The 15850-nt window shown below is 37.8% G+C and overlaps 1 protein-coding gene across 1 annotated transcript in view; it reads left to right on the top strand.

Moving 5' to 3' along the window:
• The first annotated feature begins 860 nt into the window (after positions 1-860).
• The window catches only part of LOC135137066 (transcription factor Ken), a 106936-nt gene continuing 91946 nt past the window's right edge, over positions 861-15850 (top strand). Inside the window, exon 1 of the mRNA XM_064066604.1 lies at positions 861-1574. The gene's annotated coding sequence lies outside the window, so the exon portion shown is untranslated. The remainder of the gene's footprint in view (positions 1575-15850) is intronic.

Genomic DNA, 15850 nt, shown 5'->3' with positions numbered 1-15850 from the left:
GTAATCAGTTTATTTAAATTTATGTTTTAGAAATGTTCCACGATACATTTTGTTTTTATTGCTAGGACATTCGTGTCTAACTTATGTCCAATTACACGAATTTTATGGTATTTAAAATAATTTATTGATTTTTCGATATTCCTCAGTTCAGATGAGGAAAGGTGACACTAGGCTCTAGAATATTCAATTTTCTACTCAACACTCATCTTACACCTACGATTCTAATTTACGTAACCTGTACTTGCTAATAAGAATAATTCCAGAAAATGGAAAATTTAAATGCATATTTAGATTGACTTAATTTACGTAATAAATTTTCGGCAATAAAACTGTCACTGATTCTGGATTTGACAATATAACAGCGGCAACACCATGACCAATTTTAATATTCATAATATTCAAGAGTCATAACATGATTCCCGGTAACACACGGACGGGAACATGTTTTTTACCGCATCCTTTAATTCATACAGTTTTACCAAGAACCGATCAAGACAGTACTTGCTTAAATATCTAGCAGACTTCTGAGGTGACGTCAATAATTTTTTTTTCAAAAAATTTTGATAAACCATAACCATAAGTCAAAAATATGTTAGGTATAAATCAAAGAAGGCAGCCGCTTTTCGCCCTTGGTGTATAAACAAGTATTCCGGTACTGCTCGGGTCGAGGGTTGGCCACCTGCCTTCTCGTCGAGATCTCCGCGATTTCCAGAGGCGCTGAAATCTCCTCTGGTGGCGTAAACATCTCGGCTCTGCACCTGAGCAGGTCCGCGGCAGTGGGGACCATCGCCAAGTGGGGAACTGGAGGGGACGAAATGTAGGTCTGTGGGTCCCAATGGAGGTGGGTGGTATTCAGTCTGTTCGTGCACTCTGTGGTACCGCTAGCGTGCAGAACCGAAGGACTTCCGCTTGGGGAAGGTCGCATCGCCACCCCCAGCAGACTCAGGAGTGCTTCGAGCGGCGGCGTGCCAACCGGGTCCCGTCCAGCCGCGTCCGAAAAAGCGGTCGGCCGAAAAAGGCTTCTGGTAATTGCGGCGGCGGCAGTGGTCGAAATTCGCGGTAAAGTCGACTAATTGGACGTTCCTTTTGTCGGAGAGTTTGCAGTGTTTCGCACGTTTGACCTTCGTCGAGCTTATTCCGGTTTGTGGACTTTATGCAAATGAGCCCGAACAAGAAGTGACTACCAAGTTCGATCATGCTTGCGAATTTTTCTAGTTTTTTGCCGGAGCCAGTGGACGAGTGATAAAAGCTTTACGGCGGACCGCTAAAAGAACCGATAAACGGGCCGAGTTTGCTCAGGCATAAGAATGTTAACAAAAGTAAACTTTGGTGGCAAAAAACAAGAGTGAAGTAGAGGCGAAGAGTTGACAGAAGCAGCGAGATCTGTCAATATTGACAAGACTGTGACGAGCGCCCACTCGCGTTCTTCCTCTTCGTTCAGTGTCCTTCGGATTGTTGTGTGCGCTAACGTTTTATAACTTAAGGATATTTACCGCCACGCTTCGCCTAACCTCATTCTACACCGACAATAATTAGTGAAACTCTATGTTGTTTAATTTGGATTTCCTATGCATGTAAGTAGTTGAAATAGTTCGGAGTCTACGACATCGGAATGCGACTGGTTTACCATAATTACCATCTTTGGCTTAAAATTGCAACAGCAACGCTCGCTTAATCGACAACTTTATGCACTCACTCTTAATCATCTTTCCAACGCGAGTTCCATGAACTTATGTCAAACTTAGCGTACAAACATGTGTGTACTTGAAACAACGACTAAATCAACTTTGACATTTCAATCCCGTAGTTTATTCTGAAAATAGGCGTCGTTAGTGTTCGTATCAAACGTGCAATTATCTCTGACTTTATTTTATGCACGTTTGCGGTAACCACGTAACAACGAGAAACGTTGAATTTGGCGTTACTAACACCAAAGATAAAGTTTATTGACGTATGGCGATATTTACCTTTACATAATTAAAAAAAAAACTCTTCAAACAAGGAGATATTTTTAGTACATAGAATAGTTCACGATTTTGGGCACACGATGTAGTAAATTTTATAATTACTTCCCATACTCTATTGTTTTTTTTATAGAACAGTCATACACAAGTATTTTTCAACAGATTTTGTTTGATTATTTAAAAATTCTAAATTTGTTTTTTCACTCTTCTTCACACTTCGATTGAGCTCAGCATAAACCCGAAGTCATTTTCCATATCGATTTATTACACCTATCGATTCATAAATTTTGAAATGTCAGTGAGAATTTCCATTTCTCATTAGGGCTCGCTTCGAATCAATTAGCGCTTTCTCATTTCCATTTAGATTCTGTTTGACTCACTGAAACGATTATTATTATTATTATTATTGCTATGAAAGTAAGTTGGTCAACAGGCACTAGTCGCAAGTATAGACCAATACAACAGCATACAGAAGATATAGATGTTAAACACGGGTATACAAAGGTATGACAATACAACAATTAGACGAATATGTGAAACGCCATGGAACAATTGTCACATAAAATGTCAAGTGTTTGATGCTTTTCAACATCTTTACAAGGAGTTAGTAAATAGAATGAATAATAGAGCTGAGATCAAGCTCTCAGAACAGAGAAAGACAATCTACGAAGGAGATCAGGACATGATCAAAGAACCATGCGTCTCTAGAAAAACGACCAAGAGCTGGAGCACCTATACAGCTCTAGCACACGAGCAATTTCTACAAAGAACTCACCTCTGTCAAACGTTCCAATGTGGCAGGATTTTGAAACAGATGGGTTCGAAAGCTTAACTTGAAAGTTGAACAGAATTTTCGATCTATCGGAGGTATTGTGGAGAACAATATCGAATTCCCGTTCTGGTCAAGCAGACATGGACATTTTGGAAGAATAACTGGTCAGACACACGAATCTGTTTCCGCACCATCAGCAATGGCACATCGGGGACCTACATTATGCCACCACCCAAAATGATAAAGAATGAGGTCTTTCGATGACAACGTATGGGAGAAGGAACATTCGAAGCACCCAATTAAGAACCTGCTCAGATGGAGCTCAGCGATACAGTTAAGTACCGAACGACGACAGCTGGTGGAAGGTGCAGGGATCACACAATGTGACTTTGCACCTACGATGGCTAAGTACCAGATGAACAAAAAAGTTACCTCAATCAAACTGAGCGATAGCCTTCATGAGCCTGAGAAGGGCTCAATAGATCATGGCTTCTCAAGAACCACTGATCTGCTTTTACAGACAAAGGTAACATAAGAACGTAATTAGTGGTTCAACACCCAAACATAAACATAAAACGATCTTGTATAACATTCAAGATAAATCGGGTTTTTCAAAGTGAGTAACTTTAAATTTATATGGAGTGGAAACAATAGTCCGACATTATGTATTTGTTTACGCAACTGTTCATTTATGATAAATATTAATGAGTTACGTATCTAGGGGAACAACAAAAAAATCGAATAAAATTTGTCATAACAATGATATCGTAGCCGCAAATTTATGTCGTGATTATTACATTTTAAATAGTGATTTTTTTATTCAGGTTTTAACCTCAATATTTATGACAATTTTTAATTGACATCTTTTTAATTTTTAACATTAAACAAAATATTCATTAAAAAATTGGATTGTGTGAAAAAATACCGTGTCCAAAAAATATAGATACACTGATTTTGATTTTTTTTAAATTATTGAAACAGAAATTTAAGGCCCCGTACCCATGAATTTTTTTGTGTTTTTAAATTCTGGTTATTAATAAATAATAAATAAAATTTTCCTTTTAAGTACAAAAACACAATGTTTGTGGATTCCTTTATTTTTTCATTTATGCAGCATATCTATATTTTTTTGATGCCCCTACATTCTCTATTTCAAAATTTGTAATTTAACAAGTATTACTTGCCAGTCTGATTATATGTTATTAGAAATATTTATTATCTATTCAACCGCAAAATTAATTTAACGAAAAAGTAAAATCGGTAGTTTCCTCGTACGTGGTTTAGCTTTAGTCTTCAGTTCTCATTCTATTTAGTTAGAAATAAATAAAATTTCAACGCTGGTTTTGAAATCAAGTAACAGATATTTGCTGAAACACAATTTATAAACGAATGAAGGATAAAACTTAAAATGCAACTAGTGGTAACAAAGGGCTGGTGCCAACAAATTTTAACCCTCAGGCGGATGAATAATAATCTGTGAACTAGTAATATCCAGAAAAGCAAAATTTACAGTTATTAAACTATCAACTCTGATCGAACATAAAACATGCTCAACTCGATTGTAATTATTTACATCATTGCATGTAAATCTACTCTCAAACCCATTAATGCCATTCTAACCTTGGTATAAAAAGTAGCCTTAGGTGATGATCACACTCCAATTTAAAGCCAAGACTTCATAGAGTGGCATCTGTAATATTTCCAAGAAAAAGAATTTTATTTATTTACTTTATCATGACTGGCTAATGAAACCTAACAGTTTCTTGTAAGATGATAGTTCTAGTTCAAGTTGTTATAGTGCCAACAATTTCGATAAAATCTTTCAAACATTTTTGTGCAATTTACATCACATTAGAGACTAATGCGGACACCAAATTTTAACTCTGTGTGTAATTTTTACTTCTTCGATCCCCAAATCTCTCTTTCTAAATTACCCACTGCAGTTCCAATTTCTACATCAGCTCCTATTTTAACTCAATTACATCTCTCTCATTTTCAGATTGTGAAACTTCATTCCTCGCTCAGCGCTAAAACCTCCAGCGTCCAATTAGACCATTAAACTAATGTCTAATTATTATTTCCACTACGAAAAGATGATTTGTATGCGGCGCGAACTAGTCATTGTTAAAGTCGACGACCGGCAAATTTTTCCCAATTCTCCCATACGCCGAGTACTGTTTTTGCTCGTCGAAAAATGACGCCTGATTGATGTTTGTCCAAACCCTCATTTACATAAATTTCCATCCCAGGACGTTGATTAATCATACCCGTTCGAATCACCGGTATCGATTTATCTTTTATCGAAAATGCGCCTACAGACACAGGAGAAAACCAACATCCCGGACGACAATTTCCATTTTTCTCATAAATATTCAAGTGGGAAAAAAGTTTTATTACAGTACCGCGAAAATACGTGTCTCGGGTACTTATTCAAGGATGTGTGTGTGCGTTGCTAACGAGCGGAGGGGCATCCTTTCCAAGGACGAGTGCTGCTAGTTGTGGTCTTTAATTATCTGTCGAAATTGTCAATTAAGAGGACGTTTATTAGTCGCATGGTAGCCAATAACCGTGCTTAAAAAACTGAGCAATTACTTTAACGTTAGCATAAAACCCAATCGTGGCAGTTAATGGTCGCGATTTCAACCAATCAATTGCAATTTGCTAGTTATTAGAGGCATGACATTTTAATGGGCGGTTTTTGCCTTTCTGTAGTCCTGTGGCGGAAATGGATAATCCTTGTTACGAGAAAGACACAGGGATCTGGACAATTAAAGTCGAATTTGTTGCTTTCTTGAAAACCACTGCCGTGGGTATTAGATTACTTTTTGCAAATAGTGATGCAAGAAAATTTATTCCATTAAAACGTAGATGTTTTGATTTATTTGACAGTTGCAAGTCTAACGACTTAAGTCTTAAAGACAAGATCAAAAAATAAATCAGTGCACTCTACTTTTACTTCGTGATTAATTAATTTTAATTTAAAACTTGATTTACGCCAAGTAAAACTGAAGATGTTCAATAAAGTTGCAAAAAAATGCACAAGAACTTGTTAATACATTCGTCTGATTAAAACCCAGAAAGTAACATAAATTGATTTGTTACAGTACGCTTAATTAAATTAAATTATGCCATATACGCGATCAGCACGCTGTTAGTTGTAACTCAACATGTAAGCGCACGATAATTGTAAACAAGTCCAAACTAGTTTACATTATAGATAAGAGGAGTGAAATTGCCAATGAATCACTAAAGGAAAACTAAGTAGATAATTCTTACTCCACTTATAAATTCCAAATGAATGCTAATGGTGCACTGAAAATTCCAGATGTCGCAAAACCTCTGCATAATCGTCAAATTACCAGCGAATGCGTCAGTACCAAACAGCACCGACGAATTCCCTCCCGGCCAAAATATTAGTACTCACCAACTTCACCCCACTTCTCCCAACTACCATCAAATTATAAAGTACCTGCAAGGTACCACCTTATTATTCAAATTCCGACTAGATTATCTCATTCCACCAAACGAATTTTTTTCTTAATTACACGCGATTATTCCAGCTAATTTATGTCAAATGCAAATAAACCAGCCTTTAGAAACCCGAATATTCATAAAACTGCAAGGCGTAGGCTAATTTATGCCATCTGTTCGAAAAAAACAAAGTTCAGCTTCACGTTTCATTAAACCTTAACCGAAATCGTGTTAAATTCGTTAGTCCAAAATCCGTTTCGTTCGCTAACCTTATTTTCGTCACGTGGTGGGCAGAATCGAATCGTAAAGACGCCAGGAGCGACACAACGACTCCCGGTAACCACCCACAGCTCTGTTTTTCCATCCAATTACACCGAAGAGTACCACGACAGAGAAAACATTCATTAGGTTTATTGTCGACGGTCTAATTGTGCGGCAAATATAATAATGAGATGAGTTTCTCGCGCATTCGTAATTGCGGCAGCGGGGAAAGTTCGCACACGGGCAATTTTGTTGGTGGTACCACGGTGGTACCTTCCCGATTCTCCCACAGCACGACCAACCAAGAAACGATTCTGGGTGTAACTGGTTTTGCAGACGTTTTTTGGGTTCACAATTAAGTCAATAAAAGTACTTCATATCACGAAAAGAGGGACCAAAGAGATATTTTCTGTTCCTTTACATTCTTTTGATTTAGACAAAATCCTCCAAGAACCATCTGTGCACAAGAGTTCTTCACACTGTTCCTAAAAACAAATACAGCTGTTGTTATACTGTTACATACTAAAAAATTTAAACCCAAAAAATATGATTTAAAGTATATTTGACAGATCGGTTCTATACCTATCTTGCGCAACAAAATAAAAAACCTCTTTCTTGAGCTATGGCTGTTTCGTCGGTGGTACCCTCCCGATTCTCCCACAGTACGCCCAAGTACCGCATCGTGATTGATCTCGCTGCAGAAACCCGTTCTCACCCGGAACCCCGCGTACCACCTACACGAGTTAACGTACGCAAGTACCAGCCGGACCAAATTAATTTAAGCAATGATTTATACGGTGCTAAAAGTCGATGGGTTGTCATGTCGGTACGAGCCGTACCGAAAACCGACTGGTTTACGACGTAATTGCGGAATTTGAATACTTATGGGTTTCGACCGCAAAAATGCAGTACCCTACGGTGAGAATACGAAATTAATTGCTCCGGTACTGACCAGTAGTCGTACCCATTACGGCTGGTTCAACATAGTTGCAATGTGCGTACGCACTATAATTTTCGCCAAATGTTATTTATGGCTGGGTGCCGGTGGCGAAAATCGCCGTCGATCGAGACACAGCATAAAACAAATCGACTTTTGTTACGCAACCGGACGTTGTATTATTTAATACAGGTTGATTTCGGTTGGGGATCGAGATTAGAGGCGTACTTTATGCAATCGGGGCTCTGCAGGAAAGTCGATTTGAATAATTGTATGCAGAAATTTGTATTTTACTAAATATGTAATTAAGTTGTTGATGGCTATAAATTTAAAGGCTACACCATTGCAAAACAGTTATTTTTCGGTGCGGGGTATGTGGTGCTATTAACATTACAGGCAGCATATGAAATATGTAGATATATTTTTTTGCGCTAAAATTATGTACATGGCTAAATTTAGAATTCATGTGGAGATACAAACGAGAGTGTAAACATTTGATACATCAACCGATTACAAGTTTGTACCCAAAATTATATTATAGGAGTAATATTTACCTACTCAAGGAGAACCGTTCCACGGTAAAACAAAACTGGTGATTTAACGGTCATCTCCGTTTCGTTGTGTTCGATTGTTGATATGCAAATTTTTTTCATTACTGTACTAAAAATTAATAAATCCTTCATTAAAAAATATTTTGGCGGAAATAAGATAACTCACAGAAAATAATAAATAAGCTGTTGAACCAAAAGCTTTTAAATTTTGAAATTTTGTATTTTCCTTGGATAATTTTCAACTGCCAAAAATGTGTGATGTTTTTAACGTGGGTAAGATTTTATGCAGAGGCCAAAACTTGACATAGTTTTTAATTGACTTTTTTAAATACTCCCAAATTTTTAAGCTTTAATTGCATGTCCACACGCAATCATTTTCAATAAAACAGATTTTTTAATTAATTCTATATTTAAACCTGTTATTCTTGCACTGATATTTATTTAGAGGTGCAAAGAACCTTCTAGCTGTATCGCCGTTATTTGCTGACCCGCAATCTTCTTCATAAGATCTACTAACCCACTTCATTTTCTAAATATTTTTGAATTTTCCATGTTCGGTTAAGATTTTAAGTTCTAATGGCATGACTGATTATTTTAAACAGAGAACCAGAGCATACATTCCATGGATCTTATCCAAGCATGTAAAGATGAAAACTGAATTTAAGATTTTCCGTTTTAAAAGATTTGACTCTCCTCTCTCTGGTTTGATAAAAAAAAATTGGTCCAAGGTTATTTCAGACAGAACTTTTATCGCCCCAGTGGTATAAATAACAGCCCCGCAGCCCCGTGCCGTAGTTGTTTAACATCGACTGTTTATGTTTATACTTCGGAAGAATTCGACCATAAAATTTTATAACAATCTTGATGTCACGATACATCGAGAAAATATGAAAGTAGCCAGTTAGCTTACGCTCGAGAAATAAAAACAAGTCTACAACAATGAGTAGATTCAAAAATTTTACACTATACGAAAATGAGAAACTTAAAAATTTGTATTCTACGACGTGTGAAATAACCATGAAATTGAACATTCATCAAAATAAACCCATTACAATACTTCGCTTAGCTTTCGCTCGGAAAGTAAAATGAACCATCGCGATGTCAGGAGAATATTGTTTTAAGATTTACAGTTAACACGTACAAACTTATTGCTTCTGTTATTGTAGAAACGTCAGAGATTATTTTCAAGATTAAATAATATACTCATATATCACCGTATATGAACTAACAACAGGACATTATTCACCTTTGAAAGTACTACTGAAAAATTAAACGATTATTAATATCTAGTCCACAAAGAATTAAACTAGTTCAGGTTTGAAATATTAGATTTAGTTGTAATTAAGATTAATGTAACTCTAGACTCTAAATCAACATAGAGTCGTTGGTACTTTGCCTCTAGAATGTAAAATTTGCATAAGTGAGTCATTAAGAACAAATATTAAGTACTACGAATATTACCGTACACTTTTTGTTACTATGCTAGATATATTTGGTCAGGTCAGGTTTTAGTCAACATTTTGGTGCTTTTTAGACTTGAAACTTATCTAATTTTGTAAATAATTCCAAAGTTAGTACAGTGTGAAAAAAACTTGAACCCAAGCACAATCTACACATGGTAGCGTTCAAATTTTGGAAATCAAACATCATCAGTGTCACAAATCCGAAACGTTTTCGAGTATGAGTCACCTTGTTTGTGCCTAAAAATCTTCAACCTCATCCCATTACTCATTCAACGCACAAGCGGCAAAAACGCGGCGCGTTTTTGTCTGTAAATTTATTTTACGCACCAGTGGCTTTCGATTTTAGTTTCTACTCATGTGTAATGAGTCAATTATTTCCACAAAACCCACATTCCTCGTAAAATTTTTTGACAAATCGTCCCCGAAAGCCATCACAACGACCGAATCAGCACCGCATCCATCATCCATCCAACTCCACCTTGATTACATTTTTATACAACATCTTCACGGTCGACGAAGCCCAAGGCCTGGAAGTTAGCGGAAAGTTTACTTACGTACCGTAAAAAATTAAATTAGAATATAATTATTGTCAGGCGGCTTCAGTCATCTGGCACCGCCGAAAAAATCGCTTTTGGTGCAAGACTTGTCAGTAGGTTAACGAGTTCGGATCTAAATCCTGCAAGTCGTGTGTCGTAACGCTTGGGGTCGGTAACCCTGCCGGTAAGTTAGCTACCTGTTCAACTGGAGCAATCAGCCGCTAATTGTGCAATTCAATAGTCACGTCACGGAATCGCGAGAAAGAAGCCTGAAATCGAATCAAAGAGAATCCTTGAACAAAGGTCAAGATGGGAAAACGCCATTGCAAAAATAATCGATCGTTCCTCAACCTTTAAAAATTTGCACGGTAAATGTCAGAAGAAATCGGTTTCCTGCTGCCACAACAGCGCGCCAAATGTCACCGATTGCGATTTCACTCGCAATTAAGGGCCAATTAAGGTACCGTTTGAAAAGCACACTGGAAAAAAAATCCGTGGGCAGCTACAACAAGCAGAGGCGTTTTCGATGGTTCTAATAATATATTTTTCACGATCTTGTAGAAGTGCATAATTTTCAAATTTTTGTCGGCATAGATGCAGTCGCAGATGCAATCTCACGCTTTTACAGTGTCCTTACTGCTGTCCCTGCTCTCTCCATCATCCGACTTTACGTCTTTGTTCCATTCTTTACCTTCAGTGCTTGCAATAAATACGTTCTTATGAGTGATTAAATCGTCTATTTAACTATTTACAGAATAAATATTTTAAGCTTTCTATGCCACGCTTTTAACGCAACATTTTATTATTCACGCGCTGCCATAAAAGAAGCTTTGAAAATCGCCAACAATCCACTTTGCACAATATCTCAAAGACATTTTCGCTTTAATTTCAGCTTTAATCGCCATGCAAGAATTCGCTTCCTACATATTTGCATCGACGCTTGTTAGAGTCAACAGGAAACTGTTAGCACGTGGTTGAATAGATGCAGAATAACGAATTCCGGCGGATAGTGACGGAATGGGAACGGAGAGTGTGAGATTTATCTTGTTTCAGCATTTTATTAAGAGTTTTTCGATAAATTGAATCTTGGACGTGACTAGTTCAAATAGACTACTATTATACAAAATCGAAATGCGTTGCTCCCGTTGCACTTGATATGAAAGCGGTGCGTTTCTGTAATTTAAAGTTTGGTTTGAAAGAGGCGATGGAATGTGTTTCGAACGGTGAACAACAAAAATAAAAAGGTTATAAATGGCATTAGAAAGGGTGGAATCTTCACGCTACTTGCAATTCGCATGCTTAAACCAACAACAATTTAGCACAATGTTCCTATTAAGAAGACCTTTGTCCTTTACACATTTCAAACAAATAAACTGATTAATCTTAAATGTTCAAAAAAACTTCGAAAAACATTTAGAGTAAAACCAAGTCGCTGGCATTGCAGACTTCGATATTTGGACAATATCGCGTACACCGCGACGGCTTTCGAGGTCTCCAGGGTAGAGCACATACCGTCCCATATGTGCAAAGACATTCCGCGTAAAACCGGTAGTAGACACACATGAGGTCTTCATCGAGCGTTTATTTTCCAGCTCTAAACCGTGCATTTCGAACAATTTACTCGTCCGAAGCTATACTTTACCTTCCATAAACTTCAACCTTCGCATTTTTCGTCTTGCATTCGGAATTGCACGCAATTTCCACAAGGAATCAAATAAGTTCACGGTTCAAGTTGATGGGAAGGTGAGGGCCGTCTCGCGATGACCTTATCTAATCTGCAATTTATTTCGAATTAGTGGCGAGCTGTGGAAACGCATCATCTACGAAAGGAGGCTTCCTTCATTTATCACGCGTACGTGGACCCGTACGGGAAATCTGTTAAAGAAGGTCGTACCACGGGACGGATTTCTTCCACTTATCAATCAGCGATGTTGCAAAAATAAAATAAACATAAAACAAAACTGGAACTATAAATAATGATGAATGGGTAGTTCGTGTCAATTTAATAGGAGAGTTGGTTCTAGAATGACTTTGTGTAAATCTTCTTATTGTGTCAAAAGTGGTACTTTGGCGAAGATCGGATTTCGAATAACCGGTTAGATTGGGCTATAAATTTTAAGGTTTGCCCAAATCGAAGCGAAATATTAAAGTTGAAAGTAATATTGTTCGGCATAATTAGATAATCTATGCTTAGGAATTCGAATTTGTGTTTTTATGAGGAGGAACAGGTTGAAGAGAGTCGACGAGTCGACGTTGAAAAGCAATAACGTTCAAAATTTGGAAAATAACAAAGTCGTGATTGTGAAAGTGGCCAATTTATGCAAGTACTTACTTAAACTCTATGTTATTAAATTCAGCAGGGATTAAAAATGCATGCCACAATTACCAGAAGTTATTAAACTTTCCTTGATTCGTCAGGAGATTAAACATGTAAGGTATGTTAATGAACTCTTTTTGCGAATAAAATTAAGGTCAGTATCCGAAAACGATAATTTACTTAAACTTGTGGGCCTACACTTCCAAGTCGGTGACTCACTCAGAACCAACTTCTTGTTTGTTCCATAGCGAGCCTTCGTCATTATTTTCTAATTTCAGAAACCGCTATATTTTGACGATGATATACAGGACAAAAATATAAATCACACTTTTATTTTGCAATAAAAAAAAAGAGTAAAAAAACAAAAATATTACAAAGTACGGAAGTGTATCGAGGATAAAGATGTATGCAACGAGAGCAGAAATTAAGAATACAAAAGCAGCAAATTAAAAAAGGAAGCATGATACATAAACATTGACCATGTTTCTCTTTTTTTTCTCTTTTATTATGTAAATCAATAAATAAATTGTTCCCGATCGTAATATTTTAGAGAGTTTTTATTTCATTTGTGTTCTAGCTATTTATTATTCTTACTTTTATTTCTTGTATTTTCATTCATTGATTTCTACTGCTGTTTCCTCTTGAGTTTTTACCGTCTCTTAACCACATGGCAACTTGCATTCGTGTGTGACGGACATTTTTTCTGGTTCTGCGACTAAAAATAAAACATTACTTCTGTGGTATTCCCACTCTACCCACAATATAAATAAAAAGAAGTTTCTTTTCTCCACCTGCGAACTTTACACTTTTCTTATTTTTTCCAAGAAACCAGACGCTCTCAGTTTCAATAACAAAATGTGTATCACCGTGTACACAACCCAAGATGAATACAAATGATTTTTCCCATAAGCGATATTTTCACAACATTTACCTTGACTTTTTAACGACATTTTTATGGTAAATATTAACCGATGAATCGTTTTCAAACATTTTTATGCATGAGGCAAATATTTGAACTACAAACTGAAGTAGACTTAAAAAAAATCGCCCCTGGGCTACACGAGTCACTCCAGGGAACAACGACATTAAACAAATTTTATTAAAACAAAAAGTATAAACAGCAAAATAAACACAATTCGAAAAAGTATACAAACAGGTGAGATGGCCTCACTTGCAGCGCCTGCACCCACCTTCGGCCACCAGAAATTCAAATTCGAGCAGAGGTTTGTTTTGGAAGAAAAAAATTAATTGAGCAAAACCGAACTGACGAGTTTGCTTCGCCTTACTAATAAATAACTGTAAACAAACCTATTAATATAAATGATTAATTTAAGAGCAAAAAATATATCACGTCGTTATTATCCTAAACGAAAATGATTTAGCGTCTAATAACAATAATAAAAACAACAATAAAGTACGCAACCGTACCGTTATAATAACGCACATTTTCACGGAGGTGATAATTTGGAAGGATTAGGCTCGATTCGCACCAGAAGCCGTGTTTGTTCTTCCCAAAACACACGTGCGTACGAAATTTATAACGTCGTTCTCTGGTGCTGTCTAATTTCGAGACGGTTTAATTGCGAGGTGTGCGAAAGGGAACAGATCAAGATCCTCCTCAACGTGTGATTATGTTACATTTCTAGTGATTTGCTACTACGAAAAATAACTGTCAGCTGGAACGCTGTTATTAAGATGGAAAGCTTCAGGGAAAGTCGACTTAAGTTGTAGTTGAGATGTCTGGTGCGTGGTGCATTGTGGGTTAATACGTCAAGGAACTTTGACCGGTGACACTGATGGAGGTTTTTGCACGTGTAGCCATTTAGATATCACCGAACGAGTCCATTAATTAACAGAATTAAATCCGCTAGGAATTGATTAGAATCTGAAGGCTGTGAGAAGACTCGTTTCGTGCAAACTTAATATATTACGAGATTTTAGTGTTACAAGATTTTGTAATAAGCACTAAACGTTCAGTTAAACTGCTGTAATTTAATTTAAATAAGCTTCTTTATTTGAAACTTGTTATCGGCGGCGCCGTTAACCTGCCAGGTCTATGGTGAGTTAGTGTGGGGATATTTGAAGCGATCTGTATTTATTACGTAAGGAATTGTCTCTGAAGCGTCTCCTACGGATTATCTCAGTTACAGGGAAGAACGTGATTATGACACTCGAGTTAATCTAAAGCCGCCCTGCATACTGTATACATAATTTAACTCAACCGGGCGTTGTCATCTCTTTCTAGCGCACGAGCCAAAAATCGATCAGCGTGTGCCGCTCATCATATGCACTGAATTTGCATGGCGTTCTAAACTGACCCTTATGACAAAAATTTTGCGACACGACCCACCTACTATTAACATCCGCTAGCAAATAGACTAACCTTCGCTCTAAGATCTTGACAAGCTGTCACGTTCTCCTCTTCCATTAAGCCACACATGTCATAACATACCCTACTATGTAACGAGCGGCAATTCATCCCGTGCGTTTCTCTCCATTGCAACACGTCAGCATTCCCAGCAAGTGTGACAACTTAATAAAAGCGTACATCGCTTCCAACCCAGCTATCCATCCACACTGCCCCTTGGATAAAAACGCATTCTATCGTTATGTGGGTGCAGCAGTGGCGCAATCTCCGCATACTTGTGCCGACTCGCCTGCCATGCACTAGTTTTGATCTGAGAGAAAATGACATTTTTTCCCCTGCGCGGAGATTAAGGTCGCTCTGCGGTGGATTGCCCTTAACACTGCGACCATTGCCGAATAGCGGCCACTGCTCATTAGCTCGTAGCCGCTGCATTAAGTCAAGTGAAGCTTGAAGTTCCGCGTACCAAGGTCTAAGGTCGGCTCGCACCGGCAACTCCGGCTGGGACTCCGGGCAAAATCCGGTGCGTAATGCTTGCGAGTGTCAATATTTTAATTGTGGGTGTTTGATTCATGGGATTGGAGACTCCCACCGGGGATGGGTGTGGACGTCGCTCTTGTTTTGCAACGGTGTTTAATGTCAAACGCTGACATTCGAGGGGTCTAAACTGGATATTGTGTCGAGACAAAGAAAGAAGAGTTGCTGATGCAAATTGGCACGTTTGGAAGTTGCCTGCGCAAGACGACAGAGGAAAGAACAATGCTCTCGACGCGAATTATCGACAATTACCGATTAGCAACGCCGTTCTATTAGCCATAGCCAACTGCGGATTCGCTTACCCCTGATGACACTAATAGTTCTGGCAACGACCGGGTCCCGGAAGGTCGGATTTGCGTCCACTCTATGTGCAAAACTTAACGCTTCGTCATTCCAAAGAAAGTTTCGTTTTCGTGTTAAGCATGTAAACACAAACGTTGCAGAAGCCATTAGCTCGTTAGTACTGCTCGCAGATGATTCATGTGAGACTCGCTAAAAATGCAAATCGATGCATTTTCTATGTGATTTTCACATATAGTTGAGTAACTCTCGTTTAATTGTTAGCAAGACTCGCAAATGCAAGTGAAATTGGATTTTCCCATCAGGCCATCAGAGCGAATCATGAGAAATAATCCGCCCACAGTTTGGTGTCCCTCCGAGCTGCTGAAATCACTCA

The sequence above is a fragment of the Zophobas morio genome, unplaced genomic scaffold, assembly GCF_036711695.1.
Source record: "Zophobas morio isolate AGI-343-1 ecotype UQ-CSIRO unplaced genomic scaffold, CSIRO_AGI_Zmor_V1 ptg000028l, whole genome shotgun sequence".
In the NCBI taxonomy this organism is placed as follows: Eukaryota; Metazoa; Arthropoda; class Insecta; order Coleoptera; family Tenebrionidae; genus Zophobas; species Zophobas morio.
This window is presented reverse-complemented; position numbering and strand designations above follow the sequence as displayed.